Source organism: Nicotiana attenuata, chromosome 3 (assembly GCF_001879085.1).
Source record: "Nicotiana attenuata strain UT chromosome 3, NIATTr2, whole genome shotgun sequence".
In the NCBI taxonomy this organism is placed as follows: domain Eukaryota; kingdom Viridiplantae; phylum Streptophyta; class Magnoliopsida; order Solanales; family Solanaceae; genus Nicotiana; species Nicotiana attenuata.
Window position 1 is genome coordinate 17,633,521 of NC_031991.1, and position 19,364 is coordinate 17,652,884.

The window sequence follows — 19,364 nt, forward strand, 5'->3', positions numbered from 1 at the left end:
GAACATTATAGAGGCTGGCACAATCTATGTTGCTATGGCATTGAAGGCATCATGAACCATCAGAGTTTAGCTCCGTCTCCAGCATGGGCTGAAGGTCCATAAAAGAGTCTCACTTCGGGAATTTTGGTTCCAAAAAAGAAATGGGATCTAGGTCATGGCTTTGGACGCCACTTTTTCGGGAGAAATTCAAAAATAGCCAGATTTATCACTGGTCGTTGAAAAATAGCCAAGTTTCAAAAGTCATCGAAATTTAGCCACTTTAAATCTGAGCGAAAACACTGTTCAAAATCCGGAAAAATATGCCCGCAAATTTTACGGGAGTTCTAGCATAAGTATGCTTGAACTCCCGTAAATTTTACGGGAGTTCCAGGATAACTATGCTGGAACTCCCGCATATTTTATGGGAGTTCAAGCATAATTATGCTGGAACTCCCGCAAATTTTACGGGAGTTCCAGCAAGTATAATTGTCCAGTATAATATGCTGGAGTTTGGAGCACTGGTGCTCCAGTCTCCCGCAAATTTTACAGGAGTTAGCAAAGTATACCGGTCCAGCATAATATGCTGGAGTTCGTACACATGCACCAGAACTCCCGTATATTATACTGGACCGGTCCCTGTTACAGCAAAATAGTGGCTATTTTTCATTGACTTGATAAACGCTGGCTATTTTTCATTGACCAGTGTGAAAACTGGCTATACCATGATATTTTAACCACTTTTTCACCCCAACCCCCTCCCAATCGTCAACGGAAGTTGGAGATGATTAGTTTATGTTATATTATATTTGCTATCATGAATCTTTATAACCCTCCAAATCCCATGATTTGTCGAGAGATCTCAAGAATCCCAAGAATCCTTCAAAGTTGGCGTATGAGGGTAAAATTAACGAATGACCGGTAGACGTTCGTCGAGTCGACACATGGCTGACACGTGACAGTAAAGACAGGTAGGGTATGTGTCAGCTAATAGTTGGCGCTGGTTACGAGCATGTGACCAGTATGAGTTCCGAAAATATTGGAACCGGAGACGAAAAGTTTGAAAGTAAGATACGAATTGAAGAATGCAGCATTCAATGAGAGTCTGTCACAAAGAATCTTAACATTTATACTCAACCGTTATGCGGCTACCAAGGGTCTTTATTCACATTAAAGAGGAGTTTGGTTTGGAGATCTTGTCTCTCCTAATTTTGCTATAAATAGAGAAATCTGTATTCAGAAAGGACACGAAATACATTTATGGAAAAAGGCTAAACATATTTTTTTTTACCAAGTACTTTGTTCTTGCTACCGGAGAAGCACAATTCGAGGCTCAGCTTGTCTCTTATTCAATTATTTTACTTTATTCAATTTTGTTCTTTATCATTTTATTTTCTCGGATCAATTTAATTCACGTCTCTATATACAAATTCGACTGTACCATTTTACGGGTAAATAATTTGGCGCCGACATAGAAATTGTGGTATTACTTTGATTCATTCATCTTTCACTAATGTATTTCATGCTTTTCTTTAGTAAAACAAAAACAAATATGACACCTAATAATGCCAACAACTCGCTCATGTTGGAACAAACAATGTTAATGAGCATGAGGACAATTTCCGTGGTGGAAATCAGCAGGATGATTCTACTAGTGAAACCAGCAACGATTGGAATGAAGCAACTCCGATCCGGGAAGAACGAAATACTCGGCTTGTGAGGAGTCCTACCCCTGATGATATGGATAATGAACCCGTTGCCGATGCGGTGAAAGTTTTGAGAGCACACCAAAGAAAAATCATGAATCATCTCTCTAGACAGGATCGAATAATGACTGAGCTCCAGCAATCACTATCGATGGCCTCAAATAATTCCAATGGAGGAGTTTGAGCCCTTCCCAGCGTGCCTGCAAATTAGACAGCACAAAGAACTGGTAACATCGCTTCACGAGAGGAGTTCAGATTCAATGATGATCAATTAGGTGGAGCGGGCAGTGGATCCAAAAATGATAACAACATAAATGATCCTTTTAAACAGAGTTCATGAGGTTGATGAGGGAAATGAATGATCGGATGAATCAAATGCTAAAGAATTTCACTATCTGATGGATCAGATCTCGGGGGCACCTCCGTTATTGAAGGGCCCGGATTCAAAGAAGTATACTCACCTATCGTTCAAACCAAGTGAGGCCCTAGAGTTGATTCCAAAAAGGTTCAAGATGTCGGGTATTCCGAAGTGTGATGGAACATCGGATCCACAGGAGCACATCACAACTTACACTACGACTGTAAAGGGAAAAGATTTGGCTCCACATGAGATCGAATCTGTTTTGCTACAAAAAATTGGCAAACCCTAAGAAAGGGAGCTTTAATGTGGTATTCTCTTTTGCCTAAACATTCAATTGATTCTTTTGAAATTCTTGCAGATTATTTCATCAAAGCTCATGCCGGGGCAAGAAAATTCCAAGCCAGGAAGGCAGATATATTCAGAATTGCTCAAGGAGAATCTGAATTGCTTCGAGAGTTCATGATCCGGTTCCAAAAGGAGATAATACTGTTGTTGGCAGTACCTAATGTATGGGCAATAGAGGCGTTCACCAAGGGCCTCAAGCAAATTAAAGGAGAGCCTGTTAAAATTTAAGGCAACCACATGAGCAGATGTCCATAATTGTTATGAATCAAAAATCAGAATTAAAGATGATCAACTGAGTTCTTCGGTTTCCTATAAGGGTAGTAATCGCTATCGGAATCAGGAAAAGTTCCAAAATAGTTTTGATGTAGACCGAAGATCATCCAGGAGCCATTTCCAACCTTTTTTATCAAATGAAAGATCTGATGGACGTGGAGCTAAAGGTTTTCAGTCATTGGAAATATTCGTACCGGATAAAAGGACAGATCGTGGTCGTAATAGTAGGACATTGTAGGATAAAGAATCATCGGGGTCCCGAAATTTAGGATATCCCCGGTTATCATATTAAAACTTCAAACATTAGTCTGGTAGAGTTGGTTTCGGCCATGAGAAATATCAAGGAGGCAAGGTTCCGGAAATCGATTTGATCAGATCCTAATCAAAGGGATCCTAATTTTTGGTGTGAATTCCACTGAACACATGTCCATAGAATTGGGAAATTTCGGCATCTTCGTGACGAGGTTGCAATGCTATTTAAAAATGGTCACTTAAGATAATTATTAAGTGACCGGGCTAACAACTACGGGAGGAGTCAAGATGCAACAGAACCAGCAAAACCATCCATAGGGTCTCCCCGCCTAACGATTAACATGATCTTTCGTGGGATTAAAGTTAATTGAGTGGCGTTTTCGGTAGGTAAAAAGACAAATTCATCTGTCACTCATGGAAATAGAATTCAGGAAGCATCAGAATATGATGAAATTACCTTCACAGAGGAAGATGCGGCGGCCTTATTTTACCCGACGAGCGCAAAACACACACTTAAATATGCCCGCTAGTCAAATATAGTATAATATAATATCGTATCCATAGGGATTGGAGTGAAATAATATTATCGTAGGTTGTAGCTAGATTGCTATCCAAGATGATCAACAATTGAGATATATGTGATAAAAACTAAAATTAACTAAGAGTCTAAACTATTGACTAATGACAATTGCAACAATGAGTAAGCAAAGAATGTTATCAATGGGAGAAAACAGGGTTTTGATAGGATAGGTGCAAGACAAATGTTTGTGATAGTTTATATTAGTCCACCAACTGTATAGAGACCTGGTCCTATATCAGTTCCCTCAGTGCTAACTACTGAAACAATATGTAAATAAGACACATAATTTTTACGTGGGAAAATCCCAACCCAAGGGGACAAAAATCACGACCTACACTGGTATGATTTCAACTTCACTAACTTGTAACTACACTATTACAAGCCACTTTGTAATGACTCTATTACAAAGACTTCAATCACTATAACTTGTAATACACTTATCACAAGCCACTTTGTCACTCACTAGTTACAAAGACTTCAACCTATGACTAACTCTAGTCACAACACAAACACAGATGGTTTATGATTTTGAGTTTCCTAAAACAAAGCTTCTAAGAAAGCAAGATAGGAGTTACAATGAAGAACAAAAAAACAAGATTACAACTCAACTAAGGACACGCATAGACTCTTAGTGAAACTGGTCCATAGTGGAGTTGTCTTCTTGTTCTTGACACACTTGTGACTTCAATGTTGGATCAGATCTTCAATGCTTGAGAGAATATCACTAAATGCTCAAGTAAATATCTTGTTGCCTTACACCATGTTATTATACTTCAAAAGACATCCCAAGGATGATGTCTATTCTTGGTTGGTACATGCCTCTTCCCAAATGGGAAGTGACTGCTGCACTGTAGCGTGCACAGTTACAGGCAGTCACTTTCTGCAGTTGCTTTCCAGCTGTAGAGTTGACTTGTACTTCTGCCTAGGAAACACCTAGGGATCAGGTCCCTAAATTGGTTCTTGTGAATCCAAAGGCACACTGCCCAGATTATCTTGAGTCCATTGCTGAATGATTGTACCAGGCATGCATCAGGTCCTTTATCTGGTTCTATGCAGAAAGTTTGTTAGATTATCAAAACATAAGACTAAGAGACCTTAAGCCCATCAATTTCCCCCTTTTTGATGATGACAAACTTTTAAAATTGATGACTAATTATAGAGCTTAACTTGACCAGATAAAGTACCAGTAACCTCATATGTTCCCCCCTGATTCTTATGTTCCCCCCTTAATCACATGCTTCAATTTCAAGTTAACCAACTCTTCCCCCTTTTGGCATCATCAAAAATGCACAATCAGACAAAAAAGCATAAAGAAGTCTAACACAGCTAACTCATGCCCCATATGTGCACACAACATGATAGAAAAGAGAAGCAGAAGGAAGACAAGCATTGTACTAGCAAAAGAAGAGCTGTTCCATTGATAATAATTTTGCAAAGATTAAATTGGACTGTTTCAACGGGAGCAGTAGCGGTGGAATCCAACATGCCATCACAAAAAGAAAACAAAAAGAAAACAACAGCCACAAAACATCAGAACATAAGAAAACTAGTCACTGAGAGGATCCTAGGGGGCACTAGAAGAGGGAGGCTTGGAGGAGGAGGAAATGGTTTTGAGAACCAGGTCCATGCGGGCATTTGCAGACATCTGTTCCTCAAGCAGTTTCTCCTGTAGGTTCTCCACCTATTGCCTCAGCTCAGCATTCTCCTTAGTCAAACGGGCAACTTCTTCATGGGAAGAATTAACAGAACCAGGTGCCCTAACAGCTTGACTGAGCTGAGTTTCTAGTATGGCATTCTGAGCTTCAACCTTTTGATTTCTTCAGTAGCAGAATTCTGAGCATTTATCAGCTGAGAAATTGTCGAAGTGCTTCCCCTAACCTTGTCTACACACTTACACTCTTCCAGAGTTATTTTGGAGAAGGTTCGCCTGCGGGTGCCTACTTTTGGGTTGGCCAAAGGTACCTTGTAAAACTGGAACACCCGAGTGAAGAGAAATCCATATGGAAGTCCTTGATTGCCATTTTGAAAGTTTGCCACCATTTGCATATGTTCTATCATAATTGCTGGCAGATTTATTGGTGTGAACTCATCAAGAGCCTCCATTAAGACCAGATCAGACTTGGAATCTACAAACCCCTTCTCAGCACGAGGTAAAAGAAACCTTATTGACCAGTTTAAAAAAAAGCTGATACACCAAAAATAGTGCCTTTTTATGCACCCGTTCCCCCTACTGGATAGCCTACTCTTTCATAATGGCTATCCTAAAGTTAGCTCCTCAAGAACCCTTGATCGAGGACATCCCTTCACATGGAACTTGGAGAACTTTCCCCAACGCTAAAGCGTCAAGCACAATGTCAGCTCCATTTACCAGCACGCAGATATGGTCCCCTTCAATAGTGAAGAGAGTTGCATAGAAGTTTTGCACCTCATCTTCATATACCTTAGGCTCATCCTCTTTAAACAAATGACCCCATTGCTGGAATTCCACCATCTCCAGAACTTGCCTTATACTTGCCATCTCCGAGATTTTCGGGTCAAACATGCGACCCCACAAGACTTTCTGAGTTCTCAATCTTTCCTGCCCAAGTCCACTGTAACTTGGTATGGTCTTCATTGAACCAGGTTCACCCACAGTTTCCCGCTTTCATTTTCTAGACATTTCAACAGACTTCCCTTTCCTACTTGCAACAGCCATAATATCACCTTCAGACAAATCTTTCTCAACCACCACCTTCTTAGATTTACCATCACTCTTCACAGATGTTTCACTTTGTTTCTCCACAGCTTCCTCGGAAGCTTCAACCACAAACTTTGGACTTTTGTAGATCTTTTCACTAAGGAACTAGGTTCCTCTACAACATCTTCATCAACCTCAACCACTGGAATGTTTTTGTCAGCCACAACTTCACCCTATTTCATCAACCTCTTCTTCTTTTTCTTAATACTCCGCTTACTCTTCTGCAAGGCAGACTCAAAAGCCTCTTTGTTTTGCAACCTGGTAGTGGGTCGCTTGGAAGAAGACTCAGGAGTAACTCCCGGTTTGCGTATCTTAAAACGGGCACTGAGAGCCATGTCATCTTCATCATCTTCGTCAAAAGGTACCTCAATAGGAATAATGGACTCCAAGGGCTTAGTATAGAAGATGGTCTGCTGGTTTGTTTCGGCTGAAGGAGAATCAGGTTCTCCAACAGGTTTTTCTGTGACTGTGTCTTGAACCGGAGACACGAAAAGCACCATAGTCCCTTCATCCCCTAAGAATGGAGTTTCTTCTCCTTGAGACTCAGGAAGAGGGGAGGCTCTTTCATTCGTAAGACTCTCAGCAGTGATAGCCATGATATTTTGTGCCGCTTCTGTTTTTGGTGACTCCAGGGGAGCCACAGAATCTAGAACGGAGGAGTTGAAGTACTGATCGGGATCTTCCTCAGAGACCTATGACGCCTTAGGGGTAGCACTTTCCAAGTGTTCTTTGGTTTGATCAGAAGAAGGAGGAGAGGCAGGGTTAACCTTTGGGGAGTCGGAAGTTGCAACACATGGAAGTGAGGCAGGGTTTTATGGAGGAGTAAGGGAGACCGGAGATGAAGAGGAAACCAATGTGGGTACAGTAGTATCAAGGAAAGTGCAGGAGTGGGTTTCTAGTGGTGATGCTAAGGAAGGTGGAGATGTGGGAGTGGTGTTGATGGCAGGAAAGGGAGAAGATTGTCCGTTGGCCATTGTGAGAGAAGTGGTAGAGGGTTCTGAAAAAAATATTACAGAGATGCAATGAGAGATAATGGTTCAGAACTGCTGGGAGTGAGAGGGTTTTATGGAAGGAAGGGCTAATAATGAGAGGGGAGAGGAACGGGTACTGAAGAATTTCGAAACGACGGTAGGTTTGTGCGAATACGTAACGTGCAAAGGAAGTGAAAAGATTTGAGAGACAAGACGTGATATACAGACTCTGAAAAGTCGGATGATGTGGCAGTTGAATTAATTTTGTTGTCTTTTGAAAAAGCATGAGAAAAACACATTACAACTAACCCGTGGTATAGGAACTAGGTTCCTGACCTGTTTTTGTAAACGGATTTTGTAGCTCTCTTTCGCAGTTCAACACTGTACCTTTAGCTTCTATAATTATCATGCGTGTTTACCTGCAACAGTATAGATGTGAGTTAGGCCTGGTCAGAAAACACTTTAGCTAATTTTACTTGAGTATGATTTTCATAGCCATATGAGCAGAACCAGGTTCTCAATTAGGTTTAGTTAACCCCAGTGCCACTCTATTTCTCTCAAAGTGTTCCCTGCTCAGAGCTTTGGTGAAGATATTTGCAATTTGATCTTCCGTGCAGCAAAATCTCATACAAATAAGTCCCTTTTCCACATTGTCTCTAAGAAAATGGTGTCTGACATCAATGTGTTTGGTTCTCTTGTGTTGAACTGGGTTCTTTGCCATGTTAAGAGCACTGGTGTTGTCACATAGAAGCGGTACACAATCAATGTATACTCCAAAGTCTTCCAATTGTTGCTTGATCCACTGTAACTGAGCACAGCACGAGGTAGCTGCAACATATTCTGCTTCAGCTGTTGAGAGAGCCACTGAGTTTTGTTTCTTTGTACCCCATGAGATTAGACATGATCCAAGGAGATGAGCCATTCCGGATGTGCTTTTCTGTCCACCAGATAACCTGCATAATCAGCGTCAACATAACCAATAAGGTTGAAATTGTCACCTGAAGGATAATATAGAACCAAGTCCTGTATGCCCTTAAGATATCTCAGAATTCTCTTAGCAGCCTTCAGATGAGATTCCTTAGGATTTGATTGAAACCTTGCACATAATCCCACACTGAATACAAAGTCCGACCTGCTGGCAATAAGGTAGAGTAGAGATTCAGTGATTCCCCGATACATTGTTTGATTTATAGGTGATCCAGAATCATCCATGTCTAGCTTAGTAGTGGTAGCAATAGGGGTATCGATCACCTTTGATGCTTCCATATCAAACCTTTTAAGAAGTTCTTTGATGTATTTCTGCTGACTGATACACGTTCCCTTTACGGACTGCTTCACTTGAAGACCTAGGAAGAAGTTAAGTTCCCCCATCATACTCATTTCAAACTCACTTCCCATGAGTTTGGCAAATTCTTCACATAATGAGTCTGCTGTAGCCCCAAATATGATATCATCCACATAAACCTGAACAATGAGCAGGTTCCTTCCTCGTTTCTTCAAAAACAATGTATTGTCAATCTTTCCTCTTGTGAAACCATTTTCCAAGAGAAACTTTGATAGCCTCTCATACCAAGCTCTAGGGGCCTGCTTCAATCCGTACAGTGCCTTATCCAATTTGAATACATGTTCAGGATGTACATGACATTCAAAGCCTGAAGGTTGCTTGACATAGACTTCTTCCTTAAGAAAACCATTCAGGAAGGCACTCTTCACATCAATTTGGAATAAGGTGTATTCCACATGTGATGCAAAGGAAATGAGGATCCTAATAGCTTCCATGTGAGAAACCGGGGCAAAAGTCTCATCCTAATCGATCTCTTCCTCCTGATTGTATCCTTGGACAACAAGCCTTTCTTTGTTCCTTGTAGTATTTCCATGTTCATCCAGCTTATTCCTGAATACTCACCTGGTCCTTATGATGGTTCTGTCTGAGGGTCTAGGTACCAGGTGCCATACCTTCTTTCTTTCAAATTGATGTAGTTCCTCTTGCATTGCCGTAATCCAGTTTGCATCCTTCAAGGCTTCTTTGATATTTTTGGGTTCTATTTGGGATAGAAATGCTGAGAAGGCTAGGGAATTTCTGGTTTTTGATCTTGTCTGAACTCCAGAATCAAGGGGGTGATTATATTATCAAGTGGATGGGAGCTTTTGTGTTTCCTATTTGGGACTAAATTTTGATTGGTAGAGGAACTGGGCAAATTGGATGGATTTCCCCGCACTCCTCGTTCTGCTACCTGTGGAGTGCCTTGCACTGCATCTCCAACTCTTTCTTCAGCTTTAGTGGTAGTAATTGGAGTACCAGGTTCCTCTTGAGAAGTGGAAGAGGATGTTCCATTATCTTCACATGCCTCCTTCATCTGGCTCATCATATCAGCCTTGCCATTTGAAATATCAGATATTTCCCTAAGAACCAAAAGTGGTTCATTGTCTTGATCATCACTGTTTCCTTCCTTGCTAGAAGAGGGTGTCTCGTTAAATAACACACGAACACTTTCTTCCACACATTGTGTCCTTTTGTTGTAGACTTCGTAGACTTTGCTTTGAGAGGAATATCCCAGAAAGATTCCTTCATCACTTTTTGCATCAAACTTTCCAAGCTGGTCCTTCCCGTTGTTGAGAACATAACATTTGCATCCAAAGGTTCTCAGATGAGTTATCTTTGGTTTTCTTCCATTGAGTAGCTCATAAGGGGTTTTGTTCAGGAGGGACCTGATCATGCACTTGTTCACCAAGTAGCACGCAGTGTTTATTGCATCTGCCCAGAAACTTTTGGCAATTCCACTATCAATAAGCATTGTCCGTGCCATGTCTTCCAGACTTCTGTTCTTTCTTTCAACAACACCATTTTGCTGTGGAGTCCTTGGGGCTGAGAAGTTGTGAGTAATCCCATTTTCATTGCAAAACTCATCAAATTGGGCGTTATCGAATTCTGTCCCATGGTCAGATCTGATGCAGGCTACTTTCAGTTCCATCTTCACTTGGATTTTCTTGACAAAGGCCACAAATACCTCGAAGGTCTCATCTTTTGTTCTAAGAAACAGTGTCCAAGTGAATCTTGAATAGTCATCTACAATCACAAAAATATACTTCATTCCACCTCCACTTGGTATTCTCATAGGACCAGACAGATCCATATGAAGGAGTTCGAGTGGTTTTGATGTGCTAACATCCTTCTTTGGCTTAAAAGATGATTTCACATGTTTTCCTCTAGCACATGCATCACACACTCTGTGGTCCTTGAACTTTGAATTGGCAGACCACGAACCAGGTCCTTCTATATCAATTTATTGAGAAGTGAGAAGCTTGCATGCCCCAATCTTCTATGCCACAGTTCTGCATCATTATCAACAGCCTTCAAGCAGCTCATATCACCAGCTTGCAGAGATTCAAAATCAGCAACATAGATGTTCTCGTATGTTTTGGCTACTAAAACCACTTCACCAGTTACCAGATTAGTAACCGTGCACACTTTAGACAAGAACTCTACTTTTTTCCCCTTTCACAGATTTGAGAGATACTCAAGAGACTGTACTTCAGGCCATCCACATAGTACACGTTCTCAATTCAGTGTGAAAGAGACTTTCCAACCTTTCTGACACCAAGAATGTACCCCTTTTTTCCATTTCCAAAGGATACATTCCCTCCCTGTAGGGCTTTCAGTGAGAGAAAATCCATGGTGTTTCCAGTCATGTGCTTTGAGCATCCACTGTCCATGATCCATTGCAGTCCGCTTCCTCTCACCGTTCCCTGCACATATAAATTATGGGATAGATTTAGGAACCCAAACTAGTTTGGGTCCCTTGTAATGAGGAAAAGGGTGAATAAGAGCTCTTCTAGTCCATGCAGGCAAGATGCGACTTTTGCGAGTGGTACCTGGTGTCGCGCCCCCTTTTTTCCCTCCTCGCATCGGGAGAATCGGGTTTATAACATTTTTGGGTATAAGACCACTCATTCCTTTTGGGAACTGGGTTTTTGCATTTTTTGAAGAGTCGCCACCTAATGATTTATGGTACATTAGGACACCTTCAAGGTTTATTTCTAAGTTTGCTTGATAACTAGAGATAGGATAAGGGCTTGAAATTATCCTAAGGGGAAGGTGTTAGGCACCCCTCAAGATCCACTAGTGTGGTTCCCGCCAGATAGTTCTTTGTGAATTTGGTGCAACTAACATATAAACAGATAAGGATCAAACAAGAGGGGATTTTAATACACAATGGTTTGAAAGTAAACAAAGTTTGAAAGAGCAGTTATTAAAAGGGCTGATTTTGAAAAGAAGTTATAATGCTTTAAAAGAAAAGAGAAAGGGAAGAGGGGGTCCTAGGTTTATTTATAATATGGATCACATCAATGCAATACCCGATAATCACTCCTCAAAAGAGGGGCTACACGTGGTATTAGTGCACCGGTCATCATAACCATATCTACCCTTCCCACCCCGTTATGGTACTAAAGCGCGGATTGGTCTCGGCCACTATTGCATGCTATTACCCGTTCCATTCCTATCAGTCCCGGAGGCACTTAAGACTACTAATCCTAAAAGGGAGGGATATTAGGATGACTTGGAGTTTCAAAGGTGAAAAATCTAAGGCGACATACAAAACATATAGGCCTACACATTAAAAGGGGAAGCACATAAACACTGAAGGCTCATATATACCTCCTCAAACAAAGCAATCAAATAGCATGACTCAAAAAATAATCAAAGTCTGAATCTAAAAATATACTAAGGTAAGGGATTATTGTGTTGAAGCAGACCTGGTCTATTACATGACTCAGTTAGGAAGCACGAATCAGGCATGCCTGCTGGTTGTAGCAATTAACAATTAACAATTAACAAAGGCGAGTTCAGTTTTATTATTGTTGTTACCTAAGGCTTGCCTAAGTGTTTAGGTGAGATCTTAGGAACATGGTATCTATTGTTGATTCAAAATGTGACAAAGCAGTACTGACTAAAAAACGAATGATTTGAGATCCTATAGGCATGCTTGCTAAGCCGCGTTGAATTAGGGGATTAGGTTATTTAAAAAAACTGGTTCAGAATAGACTGATTTTAATTAGCCTAATTCCAGATTCTGCAGACGATATCATTGCTGATTTTAACCCCTATAGGCATGATATCTAGTTGAATGATTTTAAACCCTATAGGCATGATATCTAAGATTATACTGATTTTAACATTATGGACATGATACCATATTATAACCAATTGGATCTTAAGCACATGATATCTAAATGGTGACAAACGTGCAGACTTTTAGATAATTCCTATAGGCAGGTTATCTATTTGTGAAGTTGAACATGCAAGATTTAAAGTAAGTCCTATAGACATGGTTTCTAGATGCAGACTGAACATGCAGAATTGAAAGCAGTCCTATAGGTATGTTTTCTACCCTTGAGCATGCATAATTACCCATCTCTTTTCCACTAGCCAACCCTGAGTGTTTATTAAAAATTATTACAAACCAGAAATACTGAATTACATCAAAATATAAAAAAAAGTTAATACCAGAGGAAGCCTGATTCTTGGTTCCTCCCTGAGCTATGGAATAAACTACCTTAAGATGCTATGTTTCAAAGCCTTTCTCAGACCTAGATGTGTCAGAGTTCCCTAAGAGTCTCAAAGGACCCCCGGCAGTGCTTACACCCTGTCGCGTCCCCTTTTTCCTCTACGGAAATCGGGTTTATGACATTTGGAGAGACAACTCGTTCCTTTTGGGAACTGGGTTTAGCATTTGAAAAGTCGCCACCTAATGATTTATGGTGCATTAGGACACCAATGGGGTGCAATTCTAAGTTTGATTAACCAGAGATTGGGTAAGGGCTTGAAATTATCCCAAGGGGAAGGTGTTAGGCACCCCTCAGGATCCACTAGTGTGGTTCCCGGCCAGACAGTCATTGTCAATTTGGGTGAAATTAACATATAAATAAATAAAGCTCAAACAAGAGGGGATTTCAAATAACAAATGGTTTGAAAGTAAACAAAATTTGAAAGAGCAATTAAAAGAGCTGATTTTAAACAGGAATTGCAATGCTTTTAAAAGAAAAGGGAAGTAAAGGAAGGGGTCCTACGTTTATATCTAATATGGATCACATCAATGCAATACCCGGTAATCACTCCTCAAAAGAGGGGCTACACGTGGTATTAGCGCACCGGTCATCATATCCATATCTACCCTTTCCCACCCCGTTTAAGGTGCTAAAGCGCGGATTGGTCTCGACCACTATTGCATGTTATTACCTGCCCTATTCCTATCAGTCCCGGAGGCACTTAGGACTACTATTCCTGAAGGGGAGGGATATTGGGCTGATTTTGGTTTCAAAAGGTAAAAGTCTAAGGTGACATACAAAACATATAATATGGCATATAAAGGGGAAGCATGTAAACTGATAAAGGCTCATATATACCTCCTAAAGACAAAACATATAAATAGCATGACTTGCACATACTTTTTTAGGTCTGATTAAAAATACTAAGGACGAGGGGAGTTTAATTGCTGAGGCAGACTAGTTTGATACATGACTCAGATAGGAAGTCCGAATCAGGCTTGCCTGCTGGTTGCGTTAGTCATTAATTAACAAGGCGAAATCAGTTTTTAAGGCTGTTATCACCTAAGGCTTGCCTAGGTGTTTGAGCACAACCCTATGAACAGGATATCTATTACTGATTCAGAAGTACAGCAAAGCATACCGTTTTTAACGAACGATTTTGGGAATCTTATAGGCATGCCTTCTAAACCGCGTAGATAAAAGAAACAACTGATTTAGATCAAACTGGTTTTTTTGATGATTTTAGACACTATAGGCAGGATATCTAGTGTTGCTCATTTTATCCCTATAGGCATGATTTCTACAAAGGGGTACTGATTTTAACCTTATGGACATGATATCTGATTTTTAGCCATTTAGATCCTAAGAACATGGTATCTAAAATACGGAATTGAACATACATAATCTAAAATGACATATCTTATAAACAAATTTTCTATTGTGGCAATTTTTTAGTTCTTATAAACATGATATCTAAAATGCAGAATTAAACATGCAGAACCTTAAGTCCAATAGACATGATATCTAAATTGCAGAATTAACATGCAGAACCTTAAGTCCTATAGACATGATATCTAAATTGCAGAATTAAACATGCAGAATCATAAGTTCTATAGACATGATATCTACCCTCCAGCATGCATGATTCCCGACCCTTTTCACTAGCCATCCCCAGTGTTTATTACAGAGATTATTACAGACCCAGTAATGAATTACATCAGAAGATTAAAAAAAAAAATAGAAATTGCAATCAGAGGAGGCCAGATTCCTGACTTGCTTTCTAAGCTATGGACCAAACCACTTCAAATGCCATTGATTCCAGACCTCTCTCAGACTTGAGTATGTCAGAGTTCCCTAAGGGCCTCAATAGGACCCCGGGCAATACTCACACCCAAGTCACATAACCAGAATAGGGACAAGTGCAGTGTGGAAATGCCAGCCCTCATGTGTCCAAGTTCAGAGGGAGCTCATGGGTCCCCAAGCAAGGCTCACATGAGGGGGGCAGAACTTAAGTCTAAGAAGAGAGTGAAAAGTGCAGAGACTAAGTTCTAAGAGCTGAGGGAATACAGGAGAGGGAAAAGGGTGATGGGAGACAGTCGTTAACACTGCAAAGAGTTGATAATTTCACACCAAGGGGGCAGGGAATTGGGAATCCATTGCAAGGAGCCTATATATACTTAGGCAGGAGTTAATTCTAGGCATGCACATCAATAGGGAGTGTTGTCATGCTTGTCAATTAAACAGATCACTCAACATATAAAGGTAACATGGAGGTTATGATCCTAAGAGGACCAAGTTTGGGTCATGTTCAGCAACATTCGATGCTGTCATGCCCCAAACAAACCATAAGTATTAAACACATTGGGGTAGGGATTTAGGATTCACAGGTCATCATACATTGATTCAGAACAGGAGAAGGGAAGTTAGAGTATGCTAAATAATGATACTGGATTGAATACAAACAATAGGTAGACAAGAATGCAAAAAATCAGTAGACAAGCATGTTGTTATTGGTGCTGAAAAATCAATTAGAACATACCAGTCAAAGAAGCAAGGTGCAGTAAAGAAAAGTAGCAGGACTTTAAAATATAGCCTTGGCTTTCAGCCGGCTAAACAGGTAACAACACAAATAGTAAAGCAAGAGAGAGTGTTTGAGTGTAAGTGCGAGTTCAGAACTAAAAGTTCGTCCGTTTGTGTTAATGAGAGAGTATGTATATATAGTAGTTCGAAGCTAGGTAAAATAAGGCATGAATCATAATAGTATAGTAATTATGGAACTCAGAATCAATTAGAGCAAAATCAACACAAGCACTCCCATAATTTAAGGGAATTAATTCGAACGGTAAGAACATGTAGCAAATAAGGAAGGAAATCAATGGTAACTGGAGCATAACAAATAAGGAAATACTTCAAACATAAAAGGCACAGAGTAAACAATTAGGGCTAGGTTCATTAGGTTCTAATAAAGGAAATAATGTAACAATCAATTAATAGCATAATCAACCATAGAGTAAGGTCAGAAAAACAATCTACAAGGTAAAAATCAGTAGAATAATCCTGCGGAATTAGTGTAAGATCAATCACAGGATTCAAAGATGCAAGAATAGGAGATAACAATGATTTACCCCCATTCTATAAGAACGAACACATAGTAAGCAAAAATCAAAACCCTAAGAGGTCGAGTAGGACAAGAATCACATATAAAATGAAGGATTCATGCAGAGCATAGTTTGAATTAGTAGGCTAAGCGTGATGCAGGTAGGAGAAGTGGAGAATCAGAAGCATTTGTGAACAAAAATAAGGTAGAATCACACAATAGGCAAGGATAACCATAATATGGAACCCTAACAGAACAAACAAAGGACAAAAGTCACAGAATCATAGAAACGCACATATTATCAAAATAAAACTCGGAAACCCAAGGTTGAGGCTAAGAAATTAGGGTTTTCAACATAGACGAGTTGAAAAAGGAGTAAAAACATAGGATCGTTCGAGATATAGAAGTTAAAACATGAAGAGTCGATTTAAACAGAGTGTAGAAGAAATTCCGAAAAACCCTAACTTTTGTAAGGAAGTAAAATAACTTGAAATCGATGATTTTTCAGAAGAAGCTTGAGAATAGTGTAGAATCATAGAAAGAAACAGACTTAGATTGCCAAAAAAATTAGCACAGATCTTAAGAGATTCTAACAAAGTTAGGGTTTCATAGGAAACCCTGATAGAAACGGAAGAACCTGCTTAGAACCTCAAAGGTCGTAACAGGTACAACATGATTTCGCTCGAAATCACACTGAAGTAGCCAACAACAGAAACATGCAAAACCCTAGATGCAAGTCGGTGTGGCCCAGGGCCCTTGAAGGCCTCAGAGAAGAGCGTGGCATGAGAGAAGCCATTGGAGGCTTAAGAGACGATGAGAGGTGACCGGAGATGGCCGGAGATGGGAGGTCGGCGGTTGAAGATTAGGGTTAGGTTGAGAGAATTTGAGAGCAGAGAGGATTTTAGGGCGGCGGGGTCGGTGGTGAGAATGAATTAGGTTTTGGGGGTATAGGTTAGTTTAATTTAGGAAATGAGAGATATGGACCGTTGATCAAAATGATCAACGACCATGATTTATCAGAGCCGGGTTGGGTTGATGTATTTGGGGCCTGGGTCGGGTAATTTAAATAGAAATTGGGCTGGGTTTGGGTTTAATTTAGGCCGTAATTGAAATGCCATTCTGGCTACAATTTAAATAGCTACTTTTCCCCATTTTCATTTATAAAAAATAATAAAACAATTTCTGTAACTAAATTAAAGGTACTAAAATAATGTATAGTGCATAATTAATTATTAAAAAATACCAAACCTAATCTTGTGAACATAAATGCAATTAAATTTTACAAGAGGCCAATATTGCAATTATATGCAATTTAGCTTTAAAAATACTAAATAAATTGGTAAAAAATGTATAAAAATTTCCTTGGCTATATTTTAACATAAATATGAGAATAGAATAGGTAAATTACCCAAATGATAGTTTTGGAAGTAATTATTGAGATTTTATAAATAACAAGAGGGAAAAATAAATCGATTTAAATCTTTGAAAATTGTGAAAAAATAATAAAACACTTGGATATACTTATATATGCATATATATGCTGTTTTGAAAGTATTTTGCATATTGAAAAATATATGTAGGGAAAAATTGGGTGTCAACAGCTGCCCCTCTTTACCCGGGAATGATGAAAGAATTTTCGGGTAAAGATATGATGGCCAATTTTGACTGAGCGAAATGGTTTTGGAGAGGTTCAGGCCGCACCCTGGCTTCTGAGCTGCCTACATATCCCTGGTCTTATAGGAATCAGACCGTGTGTAGTTCAGGATCCGTCGGCGGAGTATGCCGGTGGAGACTTTTCAAGAACGGACGCAATATCTGGGGTCGGGCGAATGGTTAAGTTCTAATAGGGCTGCGGGAACTGGAGTGGGATCGCTCCTGCCGAGATGGCCGTTGCTCGCCGGTTTACCTGCAAATAAGCAATACAAGCGTATATTGTGTGTAAATTTAAACATGATGCGAATTCCCGTCGGACCATGAATGTTGTCTCTGGACGGTTAGGATGACGTCCTTAGACCATGATATCCTGGGTCGTGAAGCGTATAATAAAGGATTCGCAGGCCATGAAATGGTGCTCTCGAGCTATGAGGATGATGCCTCCGAACCATGATGCCTTTGAATAATGATATGCACAAGACAAAGGGGATCCTCAGGCCATGACGTGGTGTTCTCGGGCCATGAACATGATGCCTCCGAACGATGACGCCTTTGGATAATTTGGTGATCTTTCAGCCCATGAGTTGCAGTATTTGGCAATCTCTCAGCCCATGCAATGCAGTAGCTGGCGATCTTTCAGCCATACAAATGTAGATAAGGTGGCGATCTTTCAGCCATGCAATGTGGAGGTGGCGATCTTTCAGCCATGCAATGTAAAGGTGGCGATCTTTCAGCCATGCAAATGTAGATAAGGTGGCGATCTTTCAGCCATGCAATGTAAAGGTGGCGATCTTTCAGCCATGCAATGTGGAGGTGGCGATCTTTCAACCATGTAATGTAGAGGTGGCGATCTTCAGCCATGCAATGTAGAGGTAGCGATCTTTCAGCCATGCATGTAGATAAGGTGGCGATCTTTCAGCCATGCAGATGTAGGGGTGGCGATCTTTCAGCCATACAGATGTAGAGGTGGCGATCTTTCAGCCATGCAGATGCAAATGTAGATAACGTTTAGTCTCGGAAGGCAGAATGGTATCCTTATGCAATGCAGAAAATGCAGATGGAGACAGCGTTTAGTCTCGGAAGACAGAATGGTAGCCTTATGCAAGAAATAAAAGGGCAAATGGTAATAGAGCTTTCTTAGCTGATAGTAGATGGCAGTATCGTGACTGCTGGGGACACCGTGACACACGGAATGTCGCTAATGCGTGTGGGTAGCAAATGTGAATAAGTGCAATGGTTCTGAGAGTTGTATTCCTGAACAATGTTTGTCTCGTGAGTGTATAGTACGTTCGATGATTTCGCAATCCAAGTGCCTGCAAACAAAGGAAAATCGTGAGTTTTGTAAAGGGGGGAGGTTAGTTCGTATCCCCGTTGTCTATGCTTGACCCGCTCGGCTTTGATTTGGTGATACTGTGCGTATTATTGGGGTAGCATCGCTAAGCAAGGCAATTTCAGTAATAAACATGCATGACTTTGTAAAAATACGGTATAAGTATATAATTAAGAAACAATTTTTAGATAAACCGACGACTGTGGCGTGGTTCAGGACATTGTGACACCTCTTGCTTCAGAATTTTGAGGGTCCTCCTCAAAATTCTGCCCCAGTTTGACGGGTTGGTGCTTCCATTGTGTTGTTTGCGATGATCGGATGAAATTACTTCGGAATTTTGAGGGTCCTCCTCAAAATTCTGCCCCAGTTTCCAATTGCAGGGGGGAAACGAAAATTTTATTAAATTGTGACCAAACTCATAAGGCTGCCTACGTATCCCCTCTTAAACGGGAATCAGGTCAGACATAGTTCAAATTACATCATATAGGAAAGCATAAGGATTATATATAGTAATGCTTGACTGCATCTGAGTTGAT